Source organism: Balaenoptera physalus (genome assembly GCF_965194825.1).
Source record: "Balaenoptera physalus genome assembly, chromosome: 1".
NCBI classification, from domain to species: domain Eukaryota; kingdom Metazoa; phylum Chordata; class Mammalia; order Artiodactyla; family Balaenopteridae; genus Balaenoptera; species Balaenoptera physalus.
Window position 1 is genome coordinate 99,368,771 of NC_138882.1, and position 16,401 is coordinate 99,385,171.

At 54.3% G+C, this 16,401-nt stretch overlaps 1 protein-coding gene across 4 annotated transcripts in view; it reads left to right on the forward strand.

The window, feature by feature from the left end:
- The first annotated feature begins 14,454 nt into the window (after nt 1–14,454).
- Nucleotides 14,455–16,401, forward strand: part of KCNA2 (potassium voltage-gated channel subfamily A member 2) — a 28,453-nt gene continuing 26,506 nt past the window's right edge. The window contains exons 1-2 of one of the 4 annotated variants that reach the window (XM_082435082.1): nt 14,455–14,540; nt 16,335–16,395. The gene's annotated coding sequence lies outside the window, so the exon portion shown is untranslated. Of the gene's footprint in view, nt 14,541–15,228; nt 16,396–16,401 lie in introns of those variants that run through there. The other 3 variants (XM_082435081.1, XR_014256194.1, XM_082435084.1) reach the window with 3 other exon arrangements.

The following is a 16,401-nucleotide window of genomic DNA, read 5'->3' on the forward strand; positions in this document are numbered from 1 at the left end:
TCCACTTTCAGAGCCAGCCCTGAAATGATTATTTTTGACAATCTTGTCCAGTTTAACATTATTTTTGGATGTGAGGATTTGCCAATCTCTTCACTCTGCCATGGCTGGAAATCCTACCAGCTGTTGTTGCTTTTCATGGAGTTATAGCCATGCTGTGCATACCATTTTATGTTCCAGAGGTAGCTGTATTTTGTTGGGCTAAAGAGTTATGTTACCTGCAAGGGCTATGGTTAAAATTAGTCCACTAATCCATTTTTTTACGGAAACTTGTGAAAAATTAGCAGATGAACCTTTATTCACCCAACAGAAAACAGCAATCTAAGGAGTGGGACTTTGCAAGACAGAAGAAGTCAGATGCCAAAGCCAGTGTTGACACTCAGGAATCTCCAGAGACTGATGTCTGTGGGGGTAATACTGAGGCACTCTAGTTACTTTAGGATTTCAAAAAGCCCCAGGAAAAGTCACACCTTTACTTGTAACAAGGTTGCCCAGGCAAAAGAGAATGTCAAGTGGCTTTACTTTGGGCTGAATTCTCACACTTCAGCTAGGCGGTCCACAGCCTCTCATGTTGGCCAGAAGTTATGTTGGCCGTTGTAAATGTTCACATTGTTAACAGTGAATAGCCACACTCATCGTTACATAATGAAAGCAGTTTGTTTTGCAGGCAAAGTGATCCCACACGTGGGGCACCTGGGGGTGGGTGAGGAGGATATTTTAAAAGGAGCTTTCAGTGGGAATGGCCAAAAAGCAGGAGCCATGTGGAAGACAGGAGGACCTGGGAGTCCGACTACATCCACTTCAGATGCTGCCCTGCCCTGAATTCTTGAACTCACCTCCCTGCCACATACCCAGCTCAGGACATCTGTTGGCTAGAGCAGCAATTCACCGCCTCACTCCCTGCCCTGCCCAGTCCCACCTTCTGGCTCTCTGCTAAGTGAGGGCCCCATTCTGAACAGCACAGCATTCAGCCCCTGAGAAGGGGCGCAGGAAAGACAGGCGAGGCCATGGGCAGCCGTGCCTGGGAATCAGAGGGTGGGTACCATCGGGAAGACGCTCCACCAAGCCCAGTGGGCCAAACCACAACATGAGGACCTGGGATGGGGCGGAGGCGGGAATGAGCAGCGGGTTCTCAGCATGCTGGATGTGCCCTGGAAACCGTGAGGTGACCTCTAAGACGCTGTCCAGCACGGAGCCTGCAGGGCTGACCTGCCCACGCAGGATTCGCCCAGGGGGGAAGAGGGAGGGTCTGGAGAAGGGTGTGTGAGGACAGGGATTGAGTCTGGATGCTAGAGATTTCAGACTTAGTACGGGGGCTGAGAAATCGGAAAGGAGCCTCTTGGCCCTGGGTACTCCCTTTGTTGGTGCCTAATCTCTCTCTCTCTCCACACCCCCACCCTCATTAGACCAGATTCTGCTTTCAGGAGGCTCGCATAATCGCAGTTCACAGCAGCGTTTGCTATGGGAGATGTTACATGCAGCAGTGGCCTTCTAGAAGGGGATTAGACCCAAGTCATCCTGGACAGGTTGGGAACACTTTTCCTGGAGGGGGTGGATGATTAAAGGGGTTTGTCAGGTAGAGGGGTTTGTATTACCTAATTAAAGCTCCAGTTTCGGGGTTCTGTATTTGGGGAGGTGGGGAGGAAGAGCCTGTTGTCAGCAACCTGATCTCAGGTGACTTGGAGGTGCTGGGGTTTGGAGCTTGACAAACAGTGGCGGGAAAAACCCATTTTTAAGCCTCAAAATCTCACCTGCCCTTTTTTAGAAAGCCCTCAGGACCTGGGTTAGAGAATATGCAGGGAGCCAGAGGGAGTTTCAGAAACCCTGGCCTGTGGATATCCAGTTCCTATCTCTACATCTCTCCGGTGCTGGTGAGGGGAGGGTTGCTGTAGCCGCAGCCTGTGCCGCAGTGCGCAGATGCTGCCTTGTGTGGCGCCCTCTGGTGGCCACGAGCTGTGTGTGCATCTGGTTCTTTCCACAGAGGTGATTTCCACCTTCTCTGTGCAGGTCCAGAGGGACCCCTGGGAATGGGAGCATATTTCAAAACCAAGACAAGAGAGCTTAGGCCAGGCTGTTACTATGTACTTCCTATACCCACGCACAGGGTAAATACAGGTATTATCATTCATTCGTGTATTCATTCATTTATTCCCCCAATATGTGTTAGGCATCTCCTAGGAAGGCATGTGTAAGCAGATATGCCATAAAGAGAGCAAGTCATGAGTATGTTTGGGAGACAAGTCTTCCAAGCCCTGCTGCGGGGATGTACTTGCTGGGTTTGAGGATGAGCAAGGAGGCAGCTGGTCCAGCCAAATGAACGTAGGAGGGTGGTTGGAAATGAGGTCAGAAAGGTATCCAGGGCACAGATGGTTCAGAGCTTTTCAGGCCACAGAACGGCTGTGGGTTTAGTTCGAAGGGTGGTGAACACCATTGGATTTTGAACAAAGGCATGACACAACCTGATTTCTGTTTCTAAAACATCACTCTGGCTTCTGCATGAGGCAAGGTTAGGAGCGGGGAGAACTGTTGCGAGCCCAGGTGAGAGACGAGTGTCTGGCACCTGGATTGTTCTTGGAGGAGACAAGACAAAAGATTCAGAATACACTGAAGGCAGAGACAATAAATAGGAGTTGCTGATGGGTTAGTCAAAGGCTGTCTCCAGGGACTGGGGCCTGAGCAATTGGGTGAGGAGTGGCGCTACCTAAAGACATGGTGGAGGGTCAGGCTTGGGAGTTAGGTGACAAAAAGGAGAATTCCATTGGAAGTGCCAAGTTGGCGCTGCCTATTAGAAGTCTAAGTAACGATGTAAGGTACACCTGGGCATCCTTTTCCTTCTCTCCTTATGTTTCTTTCGTAACCCTCCTGGGTCTCTTTCTCATCAGAGGGCCATGCCTCCTCCCTCTTACCTCCCAAAAGGAAAGCCCTCCCAGGGCAATAATTCCAAACAGAAAGAATAGAGGGTGTCAGTGATCTTCCAGGGCAGAGCCTCAACTGAACGGCAAAGCCAGGGAGGAGGTTGGGATTCTGGGTTCCTCAGACTGTCCAAAGAAGGGTTAGAAGAGGAGAAAAAACCTTTCATCACAAGCTAACAGGTTGCTCTCCATGTGGCTGGACCCATCCTACTGTGGAGTGTGGGATCCTGTGATCCCAGCAGGGAGCGGCGGGACCCTGCCTCCCAGGGTGGAGTCCTGAGTCCTCCCTGTGCCTCCTTTCCTACAGCCACCCAGCGTGGGGAGCTGGGCTCCCATGGCATCTTCGCACCCATCACCCGCCTTCTGCAAGTCTGTGGCCCCCCTGTGGGCAGTAAGCACCAAGAGCGTGCGGCCATCACTTCTCCCCCCCCCACCCCGGTACTGCCTCCCCTATCCTCTGCCAGCCCAGGTCTTTCCTCCTTGAAAACCCTGCTCAGAACTCTCCCCATCGGGATACTGGTCCCATCGCTATATTACAATCCACACTTCCAAACAGATGAACGGGAAGAAAGATAAGGCTACTTTGAATAAAACTCTAGTCAGACTTTACCAGGTTTTTTTTTAAGTAACATTTTTAGCTCTACAGATGCCACTAATAAATTATTTCTTCCTGCCTGAAATAGAAGTCCTGACCCTGATGTGGTACAAATATTGACCCTGAACGGAGGCCTAGTGCTATCAGACTCTGCCATGTCCTGTGCTTGTGTGGCAAGGATGAGGCCACGGGACTCAGATGGGGTGTGAAGTCCTGTCAATGGAGGGCGTTATATGTGTGTTTGTGCGGCCCTGGCCCAGATGTAGCTGTGTGGGCCACGGCACTTGCACCCTCCTCCTGACCCTCCGACCACAGCTCTGCTGACTCCTTCCCCGCCTCTCCCTTCCTTTCCCCATAGTGTGGGTGCTCTAGAGACTTCTCTTTTCATTCCGTCTATGCTGCCATCCAGGAGGATCACATTCTTCCCTATGGCTTCAAATACCCCTCCACGATGATGACTCTCAACTCTGCATGCCCAGTCCCCGGCCCCTCTCCTGAGCATCAGGCCAGCATTGCCATCCGCCCAGCTGACAACGGACAGGCGTGTCACAGCAGCCCCACAAACGTCCACATCTGCCAGAACGGCCCACCCTGGGAGCTCCATCCCCCAGCACACAGGTGAGCTCCCACACACAGGCGCCACGCACACAGCACCCTCTGAGTCCCCTGCTCGGCCCAAGGCACCAGCACGCTTCCCCTCCCTCTCCCATCCCACTGACCACTGAATCCTATTGGCTCCCTGCGATGGCTCCCTGTCGGTGCTTCCTCTTTGCTGCCATCCTCACTGCTTCATCCCTTCATCCCTTGTCATCTCTCACCTGGAGAAGCAACCTTCTCCTTTCTGGTTTCCTGCCTCTGTTCTCAGATCATCCATTCCATGTTTTCACTACAAAGTACATTACATTCCTAAGTTATCTTCCTAAAACCGAGGTTGGCTCCTGTCACACACCGACACAAAACCCTCAGGGGTTCCCTTTTGCCTACAGGACAAAATAAATCAACTCCTCAGCATGACATTCTAGGCCTTTCCCAGTCTTTCTCAATGATCCATCCTATCTTGCCATGTCTCTCCATGCTGCCTGACCTGGAATTCCTGGGACAGGTGAGATTTCTTCTGTGCTCTGTCCCTCTTGTCCCCTGACCCTGGAATTCACTCATTCACGTAGGCACTTATTTCACAATTATGTATTGAGCACCCACAGTGTTCCAGGCACTGGGAATAAGGAAATACAGAAAAATCCTCAAAATCCCTCCTCATCGAATTTACGTTCTAGTAGTAGGGGAATAAGACAATGAACAAATAAGTACATAGCAAATTGACAGGTTGAGATAAACGCTATGAAGAGAAATACAGCGTGATTAGGTGCAAAGCGGTGGAGGTTGCTGCTTGAGATGGGCTGTCCTGGAGAGCTTTTCTGCAGCGAGTGGACGGATGTACGAAGTAGGGGGTGAGGTACACAGATTTCCCAGGCAGAAAGCCCCAACCCTTGCCTCAACACCTCTTTCAGGCTTTTGGGCATTCTCCTTAAAGACACCTCTCAAACCCCCCATCTTTTCTGAAGGCTTTCCTTTTCTTATGTCCTTTTGTACCTTATTCCTGAATTTAAGCTAGTTCATTCTGCCTTGGGTTACAGTCAATTGCTGACCACTCTGCTGCCCTCTCCAGCTCTAGAGAAGGATCTACTTATTCAACTAATATTTGTTGAGTGGCTCTTAAGTGCCAAGCTCCAGGTGCCCCCATGGTGCTTGGCTCGTGCCCAGTTTAGGGTTGGGCTGGTGAGTCAGACAGACCGCAGTTCAGCTCCTGACTCTTGCACCTGGTCACTGGCTACATGCTCATTGGCGAGTCACTCAACCTCACTAAGCTTCAGTCTCTGTATTTGTAGAACAGGAATGAAAATAGTACGCACCCCTGTTAGGTCTTATCTGTATCACAGAAGCCTGGAGAGAAGAGTTTCCATTGACCCCTCATTCCCAGGTTCTATTGTGTTTTTCTTAGGAACCATGCCACCTTCTTTATCATTTAACTCTGGGTTCCCACTTTTCTGAGAGGAAGAACTTCTGCTTAGTTCCCGGAAGTTCATGGACCTCAGACAGGGTGCAGCTGGAAGAGGAGGGAAGGGTATGCAGTCCATTGTGAAGTGACTTCCAGCCCCTCCACTGCTGTCCCAGAGACCCCACTGTGCTGACCTGGCAACAACCATGACCTTGGTTCTGACCAGAGGAATGCAGGGGGAGGGCCAGCTGGCAGCTGCCTCCACAGCCCCTCTTCACCCCAGAAAGGGAAGCCCGGGGGAGGGACTGCAGACACCCCTGCCTCTTCAAGTGCACGGCCAAGCTGGCTTGGGGATCTACGGCTTAATGCAGCAGATTCTAAGGGCCAGAGATCAGAGAAGAAAGCCAGTCCCTTGAGGTGTGCAGGACTCTTATAGGACATCTCTGCCTAGACCCAGAGACCCGTGGACAGCCCAGCACCACACCCTCAAGGCAGAAAGAAGCTCAGAGTTTTCTCTTTCTGAGTGGCTAGGTCCTCTCCCTCTTCCCCCATCTGGTTTTGGCTTCCCTGGGCACCTCTCCGCACCTCACCCATATCGCCACTGGGTGGCACTGTTGGATGATCCTGGAATTTCAGGAGCAAAGCAGGCAGGCCAAGATTGGGCTGCGAGTGTGGAGGGGTAGGAGTACAGGGTTCTGACGCCCTGTCCCCTCATCTAGTTATTCCTTGCGCCCCCTAGGCCCTTGTTCATTCATAGACTGCCTTCCGTTCACTTTCCCAGGTGCATCTTGTCTCTGCAACACCAGGAAAGTTGCCAAGATGGCTCAATCCTCTATCTTCCCTCTCTTTCCCCTTCTTCAAAGACAGGTCAGAAAGTATGAATCATCCAGAACCCCAGATGTGAGTTCCCTGGACAAGGCCCTGCTGCCTCTCCAGACCAGAACTCATTCCATTCAACAAACGCGGATTTGCTAGCCGATATTTTCCTATCCAATCTTTCACCCACCTAATTCTATTTCCTCAGCATTCCGGGGAAGGCCATCCCTAAGTGGTGTGTAGCAGGCAATCAGGCCCCTACCCTGTTCTTAAAGGTCTCCTTTGGGTCCCTTAGTCAGTCAAATATCCCACAGAGTCCATCATTTTCCCCCATATCTAACTGAACCCTCTCACTGCAGTTTTAACCCACTTTCTCTCCGTAGGTGCTCAGAATTGAAGACTCCCTGAGTTCCCCTTGTCATGACCCATCTTGGACTCAGAGAATATTATTAAGATGCTCTGAGCGTCAGGTTTACACTGTTTTGAATTACTTCAGGATTCGTTTCAAAGTGATTTGGCAGCTCCAAAATTCCTTCCACCCTTTTTAAACAGGCGGCGAGATCTGATGGGGGAACTGCTGACTTGGGGATCAATGAGGCCTGGGCCCGAATCCCAGCTCTGCCACTTACTAGAGCCATGTGACCTTGAGCAGGTCCACACAACCTCTCTGAGCCTCTATGTTCTCTCAGTAGAATAGCTATAATCAGCTCACTTAGAATACTAGTGGAGCATAAATGAGACATGTCTATTTGTCTGTATGGGGCTCCCATTCCTTAGCTGGGGCAAAGTCGAAGAACAAGTCATAGAACAAGAAGAGGCCATGTACCTCAGGTAGTCCAGCTTTCCCATTTTACAGAGGAAGCAGCTGAGGCCCAGCCAGCGAGGGGAAATGACTTCCTCAAGGTCACATGCCCCAAGGTGGCAGAGCTGGGGCTGGAACTGCCAAGCCCACTGTCTTTCCATGGTATCAAGTTGCTTCTGGTTTGTCTGCTTTATTCCCCTTCTCTATGGACTAAAGGCAGTAAAGAGGAGAGAAGAAGGATGTAGCGTTTATAGTAACAATCAGGCCCCGGGCTGTGGACACTAAGGAGACAGTGTGTGCTAGGCTGCCCTCGTGGGGCAAGAGCAGTGACGGTTCCCCCATCTCTGGGCTGTTTGGGCCACACCTGGGCCAAAGCTCTCTCCGGTGGGGACCTCTCATGAGGCATACTGAATGAGTAATTCTCAGAGAATGGCAGGGTGATGCAAAGCCTTAAGCCATGGCATTTTAGGAAGAGGTGAGGGCCCAGGGATGATGACTTCAAAGAACAGAGGCCTTGGGGCTCCTGGTCACTCTCTTCAACTTTGTGACGTGCAGATATGTGCTGGGGAGGGGGGTGCAGAACCGTACTTTATGGCCACGAGTGGAATGAAGACCCCTGAGTGAAGGCTTCAGGAAGGAAGATTCCAGGTCAGCGAAAGGCAATCAAAAAGTTAGCTCTGTCTAAAATTGGAATGGCCCACGGTGAGAGGGAGTAAGCACCGTCCCTGAAAGCGTGCGTGCAGAAGCGGGAGGAAAGTGAGTCGAAGAGTCCTCAGGAATCCTTGAAAAGTTTAAAGCGCAGAGTGACAGGTGGGAAAGATCAAGTCCAGCCCATAGGATGCCTGGATACTCGAGCTATGAAAACAGCACAGCAGAATAGTTAAGACCATGAATTCTGGAGCCTGAATTCAAATCCTGGCTCTTGCCTGGACCAGCAGTGTGACCTTGAGCAAGTTGCCTAACCTCTCTGTGAAATAAGGAGCCACATCCCTCCAGGCAATCATCCTCCCCACTCTGCCATCCTCTGGGCAATGATCTGCCCCCTGGCAGTGGCTGGTGTAAGGCCGGCCCTCCTTCTTGACCCCTCTAGGCCTAAGGCAAGAGTCAGGAACAGCCCCTGCCTGGTCCTGTGGTGACTCAGGGTTCTTCAGAAGCAGGGGCCTTCCAGAGATGCCAAGTCTGGGGGCTGAAAGGCAGGGCGAGAAGGTTAAGCTGTGGGGCGCCACGGAGTCCACGCACCTGCCGGTGTTCACTAGTTCACACACACGGCTGGGCCAGATGTTCTGTGCTCGGCCTGGACCAAACACAGGGATGCAGGCAGAAGACACGCGCCCCTGCCTTCAGGATGCCCCCTGCCCAGGGGAAGACAACATAGGGACAGAGACAGACCCAGGAACTCAACGTGATAACCTGTGTCCCAGACAGCATTCAGGCATTGCCTTAGAGGGTGGGGACCAGGGAAAAGGTCCAGAAAGGCTTGGTGGAGGATGTGACATGAGTTGAATGTTAGAAGAATAGTCATTGGGGTGATGTGGGGGCAGGGTGTTCTGTGTTGGGAGCCTGGAACCATCTGGAAGCTCATATTTCTTTAGCCCTTCCTGCAGGTGAGGTACTGAGATAAACACCCTGTGCACATTCTCTCATTTGATCCTTGGAGCGAAAATTAGGCATTATTATTCCCATTTTACAGACTGGAACTGAGAGAGGAAAAATACCCCACCTGAGGTCACATGAGTGGCAAACAGCAGAGCCAGGACTCAATCCCAGGCCTATCGGACTTTAGGTCTTTAGTTAATCTGTGTGTTTTAAGCCAATTTGAGCCTTCAAGATAATTTAATTTGATGCCAATATAGACTTCTGGGATGGGGGACAAAGGGAGGGCAGGGGAACATCAGATCATGAAGGGCTTTGCTTGCCTTTTAGGTCATGCAGTTTAGGGAGCCAAAGAGGAGTTAAGAAGTAAGTGACATGATTGGATTTGCGCTTTAGGAGGATAAGCATGACAACCGTGGGGGGCGAAGAGAAGCGGAAGGTAGTCTAAAGGCAGGGCACCAGGAAAGGCTGCAGTGGCCCAGACCATGCCTGCAGGTGGCTTAAACCAGGGTAGCAGGAGAGGGAGAGGGAGTCAGAGAAAAGTGAACAGATGCCAAGGCCAAGTGATTCATTGGCTGTGGGTGATGTCAGGGTGGGGGGAAGCAAACAGAGCTGATAAGGACCGCCAGGTTTCTAGTTTGGGCAACAGGGTGAAAGGTGTCCGCTCCCAGCAAGGAGAATGAGAGGGAGAAGCAGGTCTGTGAAGCGAGGTTGATGAGCCTGCAGCCGTGGAACAGGCCTGGGCTGAAGTCAGAGCACCGCGGGAGCCAGTCATGAGCAGCCCCAGGGAGCAACCTTGCTCCGGACCTTGATCTGACCCGGGCCAGCTGGCTCACGGGATTGAGCCGGTTTCCTCTGTGAGCCACTGGGACTCGGTACAGATGGCAGCCATATGCGGTGCCGGCTGGAGAATGTGAACTGTCCCTCTTACAGACGGGGTGTCAGGGCATTCAGAGTTGCCTCTCCCGACATCCAGGCCACGCTGGGCAACCTGAGTGAGCCACCTGGCCACAGAAAGAGTCCTGCATCAGAAGAGCCCAGAGACGCTGTGGTTGAGGCGGGGGACACTGCCAGCACGCCCAGAAGCCGAACTTCCTCCACGGGCAGCTAAAGTTATAGGTGGTCCAGGGGATGTGGCCTAGGACACAGAAGGCGTCTGCTCTCACAGTTCATCATAAACTTCTCCCACTTCCGTTCCTAATAGAGAAGACCATGGTGACCGTGCTGAGAGGATGGTCTGCTGGCGGCTAATGCTTAGTGTTTGCTAGGGCACAGACACTGTTCTAATTGCTTTACATTCCAATCACTCAAAAGAAATATGAGGTGAGGAACCAAGTCACAGAGCCAAAAGGTGCCAGGCCTGGGGTCAGGCCCTGGACCTGCCAGCACCGACAGCTGTGCTTCAACCACTATGCTATTCTGCCTTTGGGTGTTAACAGCAGGGGCCTGATTGTGAGACAACCAGCATAGTGCCTGACACAGGGGAGTGGCTCCAAAAGGTGAGGGAAGGCCCACCCCCTTCAACCATTCCTTAATGTACTCTTCTATTTGGCCAAGATTTGCAGGACGGTGGGATGAGTGCATAGCAGCTAATTCAGGACAGGAACCAAGGCCCAGGCCTCCATACAGGAGTTCCTTGGAGGCAGCAGGAGTTAATCTCAGAAGGCTTCCTGCAGGAGGCAGCCCTTGACCACCTTAGGAGACGTGTAGGAGGCAGTTCTCAGATAAGTAGGGGGCTGCAATGATGCTCACTGTGCTTCCGGGGGAAGTCCTCAGAGGTCAGGCATGACGCACACTGGCAGGGCACAGTCACGACAGCAGTGACGACAATCACAAGAACAGTGGACTCTTCCACGTGGATCAGGCTTTTGGCTTTTCCAAGTGTGTCCACACATATTCTTCTCTTTGATCCTAACAAATGAGATTGTAACACACACTAACAGTGAATGTTAGTTTCCTTCCTTCCTTCCTCCCTCTTTCTCTTTATCCTTCCTATTTTACAAGTAAACTGTGGCACAGAAAGGTCAAGTGAGTGGCCTTGGGTCACACAGCTCTGCATGCTAAGACTACAGCCCTGGTCCGATGCTCTGTGCTGTATAGCCCTTGGCCAAGGTGAGGGATGCTGAGCCCTGGGTCTTGCAGATGAGAGAAGAATCACTAGAGCTGCTCCAGCACAGGGCATAGGGCAGAGCCTTCAGGTCCTGAATCATATGCACCACAGCCCCGACTCCCTCGGTGTGAAGAGTTCATCACCATCAACACCAACCCGCCTCTAAAACAGACCTCCTGTTGGGTTGGGCAACCTCCACAGGACATGCTGATATGCCCTGAGGCTCTGCAAGTTCTGCTGGATTGAATCCACGTTCCTGAGACCAGGAAGTGAGCCCAGAGCCCTGCCACTCTGCTAACAGTGGAAGCAAGCAGCAGAATGGAATGGTGATTTGTGGAATCAGACAGTCCAGTTCCATCCTAGCCTCACCACTTACCGGCTAAATTACCCTGGACAGCGACTTGCCTTCTCCGAGCTTCAGTATCTGCATTTGTAAAATGGAGATAATGGCACCTTTCCCACTGGCTGGTGGCAAGGATTAAATCAAATGGTCCGTGGAGAGCTGTCAGCCCAGTGCCTGGGCTCACATTCCATGCTTCCCTGCCCTGCTTCTGGTGGGCTAGCGGGGGCTGTGCTGCCACGGTGGGTGGGTGGGTTCGTGGGCTAATCCTCCCAACAGCCTGTGAAGTATCCCAGTTTTACAGCAAGCATCAGCAGAGGTGGCAGTCATGCAAGGAGGGAGAGCTGGTCCTCTGGGAGTGACCCCTCTAGAGGCCCCTATGTTCATAAATTGTGGTGGAAAAAGCTAAGCCCCTCCCTCCTGTCCCTGTGGTGCTTGGGTGGGGATGGGGGTCGGTGTGGGCATTGACGCACCGTCAAAAACTCCTCCCTTCAATGGCTGTAGTCTTGGAGGGCAGGAACCGACACCTTCCCTGTGCTGGGCGGGGGCCGGTCACTCGCTGTGATGGTCGCCAGTCTTTCCCTCTGCTGAAAGCAGGACCTGGCTCCCAAGCAGAAAACTGGACTGAAGGGGCAGGGAGTGGTCTTTGGGGTTTGACCTGCCCCAGGGAGGGCATCAAGGGGCACTCCAGCTGATCTTTCGTGGCCAAAATGGGAAATGGTGACCTTAAACACCTAGGTTAAGCTAGCTGGCTGTCCACTCCATAATTCATTTAATCCTTACCCCCCACCCCCGCGAAGTCATTTTGCTGTCCTATAGACAGATCGGAAACTGAGGCTCAGAGTTGAAATAACTTGCTCAAGGTCACACAGCTAGCAAGTGTCAGGGGTAAGAATTGGGCCCCGTTCTTTTTCTTACACAGCATTACCAAACCAAGTGACACCTTTCAGAGCGGAAGCCACAGAGGTAGAGCCCTGAACAACTGTCATGCTTCTTTTTTTAATTTCCTTCTTTGGTTAATTTCTTTCCTTCTCTGGTTAATTTCTTTCCTTCTCTGGTTAATTTCTTTTTGGCTGTTGTTCACACTTAGATCAGACTTTAAAGGGGAGAGGTAGGATGCCATAACCCTGAGGCCAATCAGTTGGAAGGAGGGTCAGAGGAAAATCCCAGAGAAGGAAAGGAAATTTAAAGGCTGCTCATTCTACCTGAGCAGGGACTGTGAAGGTTACAGGTGTGTCAAGACCTCATTCAAGTCCCAGAGCCACCACTCGGTGGCCTTGGGCAGGTTGCTTCATCTCTCTGCCTCAGCTTCCTTTTCTCTGCGATGGCGCTGATGTAGAAATCACCTCCTCGAGCTGTGAGGATTACACGTCCCACTGGGCTAGAGGTGTTTGGCACAGTGACACATGTTAAGCATATGTCACCAATGAGCACATTAATTCTCCCTTGAGAACTTTTCTCTGTCCACGGCTTTCTTTTCAACAGAGGAGGGCCAAGAAAATATATGGACATGATGAAATGGATAAGACTGTTGTGCTTTAATTGACAGAAAGACCCTATGTGGCAAGAAGGAGGAAGAGAGTCCTGGGGGCTGGTCGGGGGAAGCCTCTAGAAGGAGTGTGAAGCAGAGTTCTGGAGGATAGTTTGGTGAAGGAGGGGTGGGCAGACTGAGAAGCAGAGAGAACCTGGTGACTGGGCACTTAGAGAAAGAGCCAAAAGCTAAGCAGGAAGCTGGGAGTTAGGAGGGGAGTTTCCTAGGGAAGCAGAGTGGAGAAACCATCATTTGTGGAGTGTCTGCTGGGGGCTAAACTCTTTGCATAAACAGTTTAACCCTCACAACATCCTGTGAAGTATCCTCATTTTGCAGATGAGGAAACTGAGGTCCAGAGACATGAATGAACTTGCCTAGGATCTGGCAGAGGTTTAAGTCCCAGCCTGGCTGGTTCCAAAATACCCAGGTCACACTCAGGTTGGGACACTGCCCGTCCAGCTTCTATGAGGCCCTAAACCAAACCAGTCCTGCCTGGTAGTCATCTGTCGTTCCCAGAGCTCACTGAGGTCACTGTCCCCCTGCAGCTCTGGTTAGGCCCCCAGTCTTAAACCATACCTTGAATACTACCTTGATGAAACACTTGAATCCCACAGACCCGGACCCTGTGGGCTCTCAGAGCTTCCATCAGGAGCTACAGGCCTAAAGAGGAGGGTTCTCTGAGCAAGGAGGGCCCAGCAGCAGCCTCCCTGGGGCTAGAGGTCCTCTGCGCGCAGGGCTCCGTGTCTGCTGCAGTTTGGGCTCAAGGAACCGCTGTTTGGAACAGCAATTCAGACAGGAGACCAGAACTGGCAGGGGCTTGGGGCTGTCACGGGGCTGCCAAGAGCACCCTGGGCCCTCTCAGATCCACCATCTGCGCAGAGGGCAGACGGGGCTTCCCACACATTCTTCCAAAAGCAAAGGGCATCTTCCATCACCCACCCCGGTGTGCTGTGAGCTGCATTCCCAATTCCAGAGCCCCGTGGGCCAGCTGGCTTTGTGAGGTCTGTGAGGGGCCCATTGTGTGAGGAGCTGGCGCTTCCCTGGGGCAGCTGCACGTCCCCCAGCCTTCCCTGCCCCGGCTCTGCGGGAGGGAGTCCAGAGAGCCAGCGCTGCAGTTCTGCCGGTTCCTGCGGCTCGTCCCGGTGGGGGCGAACACAGCAGCGAGTTTCTGCCACACTGCGGCCCGCACCTGCTGCATTCCCCTCTGCGAAGCCAAAGCTTTGGCTGGGTAAGAGGCGGGTGGGAGGCAGAGCTGGAGGAGGGGGCGAGGCGGCGCTAGAGGGCAAGGAGGGGGTCTGCAGATTCTGTCTGGCAGCATCATAAGAATAGCAACACATTTCCCACGGGGCTGGATCCCTTCTCGGGCCTGGGAGAGCTGCTACTGATTGTTTCCTCCTTGGCTACTTCTTACTGTTGGCAGGAGTCTCTCATGACCGCTCCTCAACTTCTGCCCCCGGTGCCCCGGCCCTGGCAGCACCCAGCTCAGCCCTCCACGAGGTTCTGGTTAGTAAGCTGAGCTCTGCCAAGGGATGGGGTGCTTTCCTCCCGGGGAGGGGGCCGAGGCCCGGGGCCCCCACTGAGAGGACAGCCCGGTGGCGGCGGCGGGCGGCGCGCCTCGCCGGCTCGGGCCCCCGCCGGCGCCTTTAATTCGAGTTCGCTGGCGGCCAGGTGCGGCGCTGCGTGGCGCGGTGCGGCTGCGGGCGGCGGCCGGGCTCTCCTTACGCGCCGCCGGCGGGACTGCAGAGCCGGCTCCCGGCTGGCCGCCCGCATCCCGCCGCCGCCGCCGCGGTTCCGCCGGCGCTTGCGGTCACCCAGACACATGGAGGCTCCGGGTGCCCATCGGGAAGGGTAAATGGGTGTCGGGGCGCTCGGCTGCGCGTGCTGCCTCCCCCTGCCTGGGCTGCGGCGCCCAGAGGGGCTGCGGGGCACCGGGCGGCGCAGCCTGCAGCGCGGCGGGCTCGGGCTGAGTCCGGGGCGGGCGAGTCTGTGCCGACCATGGCTGCCGGCCCGGGCCGGGGCGGGCGAGTGGGTCTGGTGTCCAGCGGAAGGAGAGAACACGGAACGGGCTCGGGGACCCTCCGGGCAATGCGGGGCGCGGGGCGGGGGGCGCAGAGAGGAGCTGGTGGGTGATGGGAAGTGCAGTGACAGCATAACCATGTCTGGTAAATAGAGCCGGTTGGTAGGACCCATATCACTTGCGACGGCCGGGCAGCGTTCCCCCCTCCGGCTCGGAATGAAAACGGCTTTTCGGCAGAGAAGGGCTTTTCCGCCTCCCTGGGGCCGTGGGCTGCCGGGGTGACCCCGCTCTTAGGAGGAAGCCAAGATCTGGGGCAGCAGCCTACTCCCCACCCCCAGAGTTTAGGTTCCAGTGTTTTCCGAAGGAGATCGAGCCTAGGAGCTCCCTCGGATCCTATAGGGGCAAAAGAGCTGGGCTGCGCTCGGGCCCGCCGCTCGAGCCCCCTCCGGATCGGGCAGGAGGGGGTTAAGGTGGCGCTGACTGCCGCTGCCAGCTGGTGGGTCTGATCCACTCGCGCGGAGCCGAGCGCGGAGCGCGCCTGGCGGAATCCCGGCCGGAGCCCGGGGCGATGGGGAGCGGCCCCGGACCCCTCCCCGCCCTGGGGCCGGTAGGATTGGGCCGGCAGGGGGCCAGCCCGGAAGCCGGCTTCCTCCAGGCTCCCCCTTCTCGCTGCTGCCAAGCCGCCTCGAAGCCAGGCTGACTGAGCCTTGGTTCTGCGCTCACTGCCGAGGAGAAGACGTGAGGGATTTTCTTTTGGGGAGAAATCGGTGGTCGAGCGCCTGCCCAGTTCAAATGCCACCGCGCCCGGAGGGAGGCCTGCAGTTTAGGGATCCTTGAGGGAGAGTAAGTCCTGGGACCAAGCCAGCCAGCTTTTGGAGATCGACCTTTCTGTGTGAGGAGTCTCCCTAAATGAGCTCTGAAGGAGTGTGTGTGTTGGGGGGCCAGAGTGGGGAGGAGCCCTATCTTCTCCCAGGACTGCAGAGGTCAGAGCTGGAAGTCAGGCTGCAGCGTAGGAAGCCCTCCCCTTGGGAGATGCTGTGTCCTGACCTGGGGGTGGGAGGCTTTGTGCAGAGTCCCTCCTGATGGCTGCAGAGGACCAATGGGGCATCTGGCTCAGCCCGGGGAGGCCCCTGGAGGAGACAGGCCCAGCCAAGTCTGAAGGCTTGTTCCCTGGGAGAACATGCTTCCAACTGATGTAAGCCTGCCCAGAGGAGGCTGGGAGGCTGAGGGATAGTTCTCAGGTGTGACACCAGAATGCAAGGTGGGCATGGAAGAGAAGCTGCCAGCGCCCTCCTAAATCTTGGCACCAGCTGCCCAAAAGCCCTGATTCCACCTTGTTTTTTCCAGGCAACGTCACGCCTCCTGAGGACAGCCAGGGGGACTCTGGCTTTTGCTGAGCATTGCATCTTGCCTCCTTCCTTTCAAAGGCTCCAGACCCAATCTCGGCTGTCCTCGAGTCCTGCGTGCCCTTGACCAGGCATCCCACTGCCCCTCCAGCCCAGCCCAGCCCTGGAGCTCACCTCCAGGACCTGGAGCTTACCCTCCTGCCCAGAATGACTCACCATTATTTCTAGCTCAAGTGAGAAGACGTGATGGGGAATCAGGCTGCCTGTTTGTGTATCTAGGATTCCTGCAGCATCGGATCAGTTCTGCAAGGAAGAGAGCTGCAGATTCCTGCCTTGCCAGGTAAAT